A 6399-nucleotide genomic window follows, 5' to 3' on the forward strand; every position below is an offset into this window, starting at 1 on the left:
AAAAATCTGTCATTTTAATATTCTTCACTTGCAGATTATTGTTCTAAACAAAATGATAGTGAAAGTTCTGCATGCTTAGTGCTAATAAACTGCCTTTATATGTTTTTCCAAAAATTTTGCATCTGATATTCCTTATTACTATTTTGAACTTTTGAATCTAAATCTATTTCCAAACGTTTAATCACACTTATCCATTATTTAAAGGCATTTTTCACCACTGTTTGACCAAAGATCACCTAAACTTAATTAAGCACATTGAAATCACCAAATCAACATAGAAGATGAAATGATAAATTTGACCCTACAGTTTCCCTACATTTTAAAAATATTTCTGTTATATTCTTTTGTTTGGAAGTCATTGACAATGTAATTTTACATTATAACCTATTTCTTGTCTTTATATAAACACCAAAGTCCAAGAACAACAAATAGATGAATTCACATGTGAAAAGGGAGAAAGAAGTTTGCCTCCTCTGCTATCAGACCTTGTTAAAACAGCCAGGTAAATATAAAGGAAGCACAGGAAAACCAAGTTTTGTCACCTGATATTAAAAATAGCCAACATTCAGTTCATTGTCATTGTGCTCTGCATACTTTCTTTTGTGAAACTTTGGTTATTCCTTTTGCTTATTTTTCTCTTGAGGCTGTACAATCCGTAAGTGTTTCAGACCATAAAGATATCAGCACTTTATCTTCGGAAAAATTTATTTCTGTTATGCACTATTTTTCCTGGAAATCAAGGAAATATAACAGCAGATAAAATATCACCAGAACCAAAGAAACTTTTCTTTGCCACATTCTCTTAAGAACCACTGGAGATTATGTTAGTGCTAGTTTCTCGGTTGTATCTGATGCTTTGCAACCCCATGGACTGTAGCCCAGGCTCCTCTGTCTATGGAATTCTCTAGGCAAGAATCCTGGAGTGAATAGCCATTGAAATTAGGTCTTTATTACCTTTCGTGTCCACTATCTCTCACTCTCTCTCTTTCCTTCTCTCTTTCTCCTAATATATATACATATCTTGAAATCAAGCTTTAGAGAAAGAATATGTATCTGTACGTATACACATACAGGCATACTTGTTCAGTGGAAAAATTATTTCTATATGTTTGATACAAGGCAGAAAATGGACATAAAAAATCAAACTACAAGTTTATTGGTACCTGAGATTAAAAGCTAGATTTTTTTAGATGCCATTTGTATATAATCTGATCTGATCAGCCTAAGCTGTATCAACCTCTAACACAATGAGCGTAATTAGGGATGAAAAATATGTGGTAATAACACACCCTCAAAAGCCAGGGTCTACTGCATGCATGTGTGCGTGTGTGTGTGTGTGTGTGTATGATGTCCTATGAAGTGTGAGAAGTCATTAGAACAGGGATACTGAGCTCATGTTCCAACGTGACTATCATTCACAGAGGTCAGAACACAATCAACAGAAGGTACTAGAGAAGAGTCATTTAAACACACAGGCCACCTTTGCAACAGTTTCATAAACTGCTAGAGGTACACAGTGGCTTCCCAAGTGACTCCAGGGTGAAGAATCTGCCTATCAATGCATGAGACACAAGAGACACAGGTTTGGTCCTTAGGTTGGGAAGATCCCCTGGAGAAGGGAATGGCAACCACTCCTGTATTCTTGCCTGGAAAATTCCATGGACAGAGGAGCCTGGTGGGCTACAGTCCATGGGGTTGCATAGGAGTCGGACACGACTGAGTGACTGAACAACAGAGGGACATAGTGTGTACTGCACACAGGGACACCTTCTGACCTGAAGTCTCAGCAGCAGCAGGGAGGCCACCTGATCCTCATCATCCTCTGACACCATCCCTCATCACTCTCCCTCCTGCTCAGGTTCCTCCAGAGACTGACTTCTTTAAAAAAAAAAAAAAAAAAAACTTTAACTTCTAAAACAAGCACATTCTTCAGGGCCCTATTTGCATGTCTTGCCTGAACACCCATGTAAAGCAGCAGCCACACTAACTCCTTTCCTCATACTTGCTTTCATTTTCTTCATAGTGTCTGCCACCATCGAACGTGCTATGAGAGCATGTTGAGATTTTAGAAACATGATGAGATTTTAGAAGACTTCGTTTCTCAGAACCCTATACACATTGCAAAATCCATGGGCAAATATTAAAATTAATATTTGACAGAAAAATTTAAAAGTAACATTTCAACAATGTGAGAAATGTCTATTTGTAGCAAATTTTTCGTGTTGTTTTTCCCCTATCCTTGTAGGCAACAAGAAACACCACCGGAGTGTCAGAGTTTCTTCTCCTGGGATTTTCAGAGGAACCAGAACTGCAGCCCCTCATATTTGGGCTTTTCCTCTCCATGTACCTGTACTTGGAAACCTGCTCATCATTCTGGCTGTCAGTTCAGACTCCCATCTCCACACTCCCATGTACTTCTTCCTCTCCAACCCGTCTTTTGTAGACATCTGCTTCACCTCCACCACCATCCCAATGTTGCAGAAACCAGTACTCGAGAAACCAAGCACCACACTCGGAGAGTTGGAGAACTCAGGTTTATTAGGCCAGCGGGCCCAGAGGAGTTAACACTCCAAGCTCTGAGCCCTGAACAAAAGGGTTACAGAGTTTTTATACACAGACAGATATGATTAAGAAGATTTGCACGGACTTGGTGATTGCAAAGAGCAGGGCAAGGGTGAGTGAGATAAGCTCCAGTTCCTAGTATTGAGTCCCCACTTTCTGAGACTACGTGACCTATGTGATCCAGGCTTTGCAAGGACCAAGCTGAGTTACAGAGGCAGAAGGAGCAGGAGGTTATGTAAAAAAAAATTTTTTTTAAAGCACTTCTATTTTTTTTTAATGCCCTTCTGTTTCTTTTCTTGAACCCCCCTCCCACCTCCCTCCCCATATCATCCCTCTGGGTCATCCCAGTGCACCAGCCCCGAGCATCCTATAACACACATCGAACCTGGACTGGCGATTCATTTCACATATGATAATATACATGTTTCAATGCACTTTTCCTCTTCACCAAAGATGCTGTGGAACATCCAGACCCAGAGCAAACTCATAACGTTTGAAGGCTGCATCACCCAGGTGTACTTTTTCATTCTGTTTGCAGGGTTGGACAGTTTCCTCCTGACCGTGATGGTCTATGACCGCTTCCTGGCCATCTGTCAGCCCCTGCTCTACACAGTCGTCATGAACCCCCTGCTCTGTTGGCTGTTGGTGCTGGTGTGCTGGGTCATCAGTCCTGCCTTCCTTGTTAGAAAACCTAATGATGTAGTGACTGTCTGACTGTACAGTCTTAGAAATCCCTCACTTTTTCTGTGAACTCAATCAAAGGATCCAACTTGCCAATTCTGACACTTTTTTCCATAACATGGTGATATATTTTGTAGCTGTGTTCCTGGCTGGTGGTTCCCTCTTTGGTATCATTTATTCATATTCTAAGATAGTGTTCTGCATACATGAAATCTCATCCTCTCAAGGGAGGTATAAAGCATTCTCCACCTGCGCATCTCACCTCTCAGTTGTCTCCTTATTTTACTGCACAGGCTTAGGAGTGTATCTTAGCTCTGCTGCTACCCATGGCTCACACTCAAGCATAACAGCCTCAGTGATGTATACTGTGGTCATAGCTATGCTGAATCCCTTTATCTACATGCTGAGAAATAAAGACTTAAAGAGAGGTCTGAAAATACTTTTTGGAAAGGTGACTCTAAAAGGGCCTATTTATCCTAGGACTTAAGAAGCACCCGAGGTAGCAGAGCTCAACACAAGAGCCAAATGTTGCCACTCTTTGATGAGACTGTGAACATAGAACCTGCCTCTTCCATTTTTGGGGTGGGGGGTGGATTTCTATTTTGATTTCAAATTCTCTATACAATTTATGTAACTCTAGTTTATGTTTTGTAATATCTCTCATAACCAGGATTTTTCCCTTTTTCATTTTTCAACTCTCATCATTGTATTCCCAAACTTGTTTGTGAAATATTCAGAAATTCCCACTTATCTCAAGGGACCGCATGAATCCCTTTAAGGATAATTTCTTCTCAAATAAAATAGCTCATATGGAGTACTTGCTGTTGTTCTTTTTGCTGTTGCTGATTCCAAGCCCTTACTTGTTGTTGGGGCAAGCAATAGAGACTCTTTGGAAAGCCTGCAGACCAAGAAAATAGTGAGCAAGTGTCCCAGAGAACCATTTTTCTGTATTTGAATGTTTGTTTCTTTTATAGAGCAGAGTGGTAAAGGGTAGATAAAGTAAAAGGGAATAAGGTGTTGCAACTGTTTCCTAGTTCCAGTCAGACTCTGGAGGGGATGTAGTCATTTCTTCTTTCCTGAAGCCATTTACAGATGGACATTATCAGGATGTTTTTGTGAAGTAAACAAAGATAATTTAGTTTAGATTCAGACATGGGGGTTCTATCCCTGGACCAGGAAGATCTCCTGGCAACCCACTTCTTGACTGGAGAATCCCATGGACAGAGGAGCCTAGTGGGCTACAGTCCATAGAGTTGCAAAGAGTCAGACATAACTGAAGTGACTATGCAGGCACGCACAGACATGGGAGGGAGGCAGGGTTCCAGGAGATGGGCCATTATGTATACTTCAAGCCATAGGCACTATCCCTTTAGTGATTAACTTGTACCAGAAGCAAGAGTCCCCTGAGCAGGGCATGGCAACCAACTCCAGTATTCATGCCTTGAACAGAGGAGCCTGGCAGACTATAGTCCGTATGTGTGCATGCTCAGCCACTTTAGTTATGTCCAATTCTTTGCAACCCTATGGACTGTAGCCTGTCAGGCTCCTCTGTCCATAGGATTCTCCAGGCAAGTATACTGGAGTGGATTGTCATACCCTCCTCCAGGGGATCTTCCTGACCCAGGGATTGAACTTGTGTCTCATGTCTCTTGCTGTCACAGGTGTTGTGCAAACATCCACAATATACCAGCTTCTCCATGTGACCTCTAAGGGACAGAAGTAATGTCACTTGTTCATACAGTTATATGTTATAAACTTGAACAACAGAGTAATCATGAATATTATCTTCAAATATCAGAACAAATGATTAGAAAAATTAGAATCAGGTTGCTACAATTATCATCACCTCTCTCCAATTTGATGATTGTTTCAATTGGCTATAATTGCTTACGTGGACAAGATTGGAAGAAAGTTGGAGTGAGAGAGACATTTGAAAATGCTTTGCAACTGGTTTGGAGATGGAGGACATGTTCTAAGCAAAAGAACGCATGTGTCCTTTATTTTTTTTTTAATTGGAGGCAAATTACTTTACATTAATATATTGGTTGGTTTTGCCATACATTGACACAAATCTGCCCCGGGTGTACATGTGTTCCCCCTCTTGAACCCCCCTCCCACCTCCCTTCTCCCCATATCCTCCCTCCAGGTCATCCCCGTGCACCAGCCCCAAGCATCCTGTATCATGCGTCGAGCCTGGACTGGTGATTCATTTCACATATGATAATATACATGCTACAATGCCATTCTCTCAAATCATCCCACCCTCACCCTCTCCCACAGAGTCCCAAAGACTGTTCTATACACCTGTGTCTCTTTTGCTGTCTCATATACAGGGTTAAGGTTACCATCTTTCTAAATTCCATATATATGCGTTAGTATACTGTATTGGTGTTTTTCTTTCAGCCTGACTTCACTCTGTATAATAGACTCCAATTTCATCCACCTCATTAGAACTGACTCAAATGCATTCTTTTTGATGGCTGAAAAATATTCCATTGTGTATATGTACCAAAGCTTTCTTATCCATTCATCTGCAGATGGACATCTAGGTTGCTTCCATGTCCTGGCTATTATAAACAATGCTGCAATGAACATTGGAGTACATGTGTCTCTTTCAATTCTGGTTTCCTTGGTGTGTATGCCCAGGAGTGTGATTGCTGGATCATATGGCAGTTCTATTTCCAGTTTTTTGAGGAATCTCCATACTGTTCTCCATAGTGGTTGTACTAGTTTGCATTCCCACCAAGAGTGTAAAAGGGTTCCCTTTTCTCCACACCCTCTCCAGCATTTATTGCATGTAGACTTTTGGATAGCAGCCATTCTGACTGGTGTGAAATGGTATCTCATTGTGGTTTTGATTTGTATTTCTCTGATTATGAGGGATGTTGAGCATTGTTTCATGTGTTTGTTAGCCATCTTTATGTCTTCTTTGGAGAAATGTCTGTTTAGTTCTTTGGCCCATTTTTTGATTGAGTCATTTATTTTTCTGGAATTGAGCTACAGGAGCTGCTTGTATATTTTGGAGATGAATCCTTTATCAGTTGCTTCATTTGCTATATTTTCTCCTATTCTGAAGGCTGCCTTTTCACCTTGCTTATAGTTTCCTTTGCTGTGCAGAAGCTTTTGATTTTAATTAGGTCCCATTTGTTTATATTT

The 6399-nt window shown here is 40.6% G+C and overlaps 1 pseudogene; it reads left to right on the forward strand.

The window, feature by feature from the left end:
* The first annotated feature begins 432 nt into the window (after window positions 1-432).
* LOC148777176 (olfactory receptor 7A17-like) lies at window positions 433-3730 on the forward strand (annotated as a pseudogene).
* The last annotated feature ends 2669 nt before the right edge of the window (window positions 3731-6399 follow it).

This window comes from Moschus berezovskii, chromosome 8, assembly GCF_049115385.1.
Source record: "Moschus berezovskii isolate FMDL1 chromosome 8, NW_MosBer_1.0, whole genome shotgun sequence".
Lineage (NCBI taxonomy): Eukaryota > Metazoa > Chordata > Mammalia > Artiodactyla > Moschidae > Moschus > Moschus berezovskii.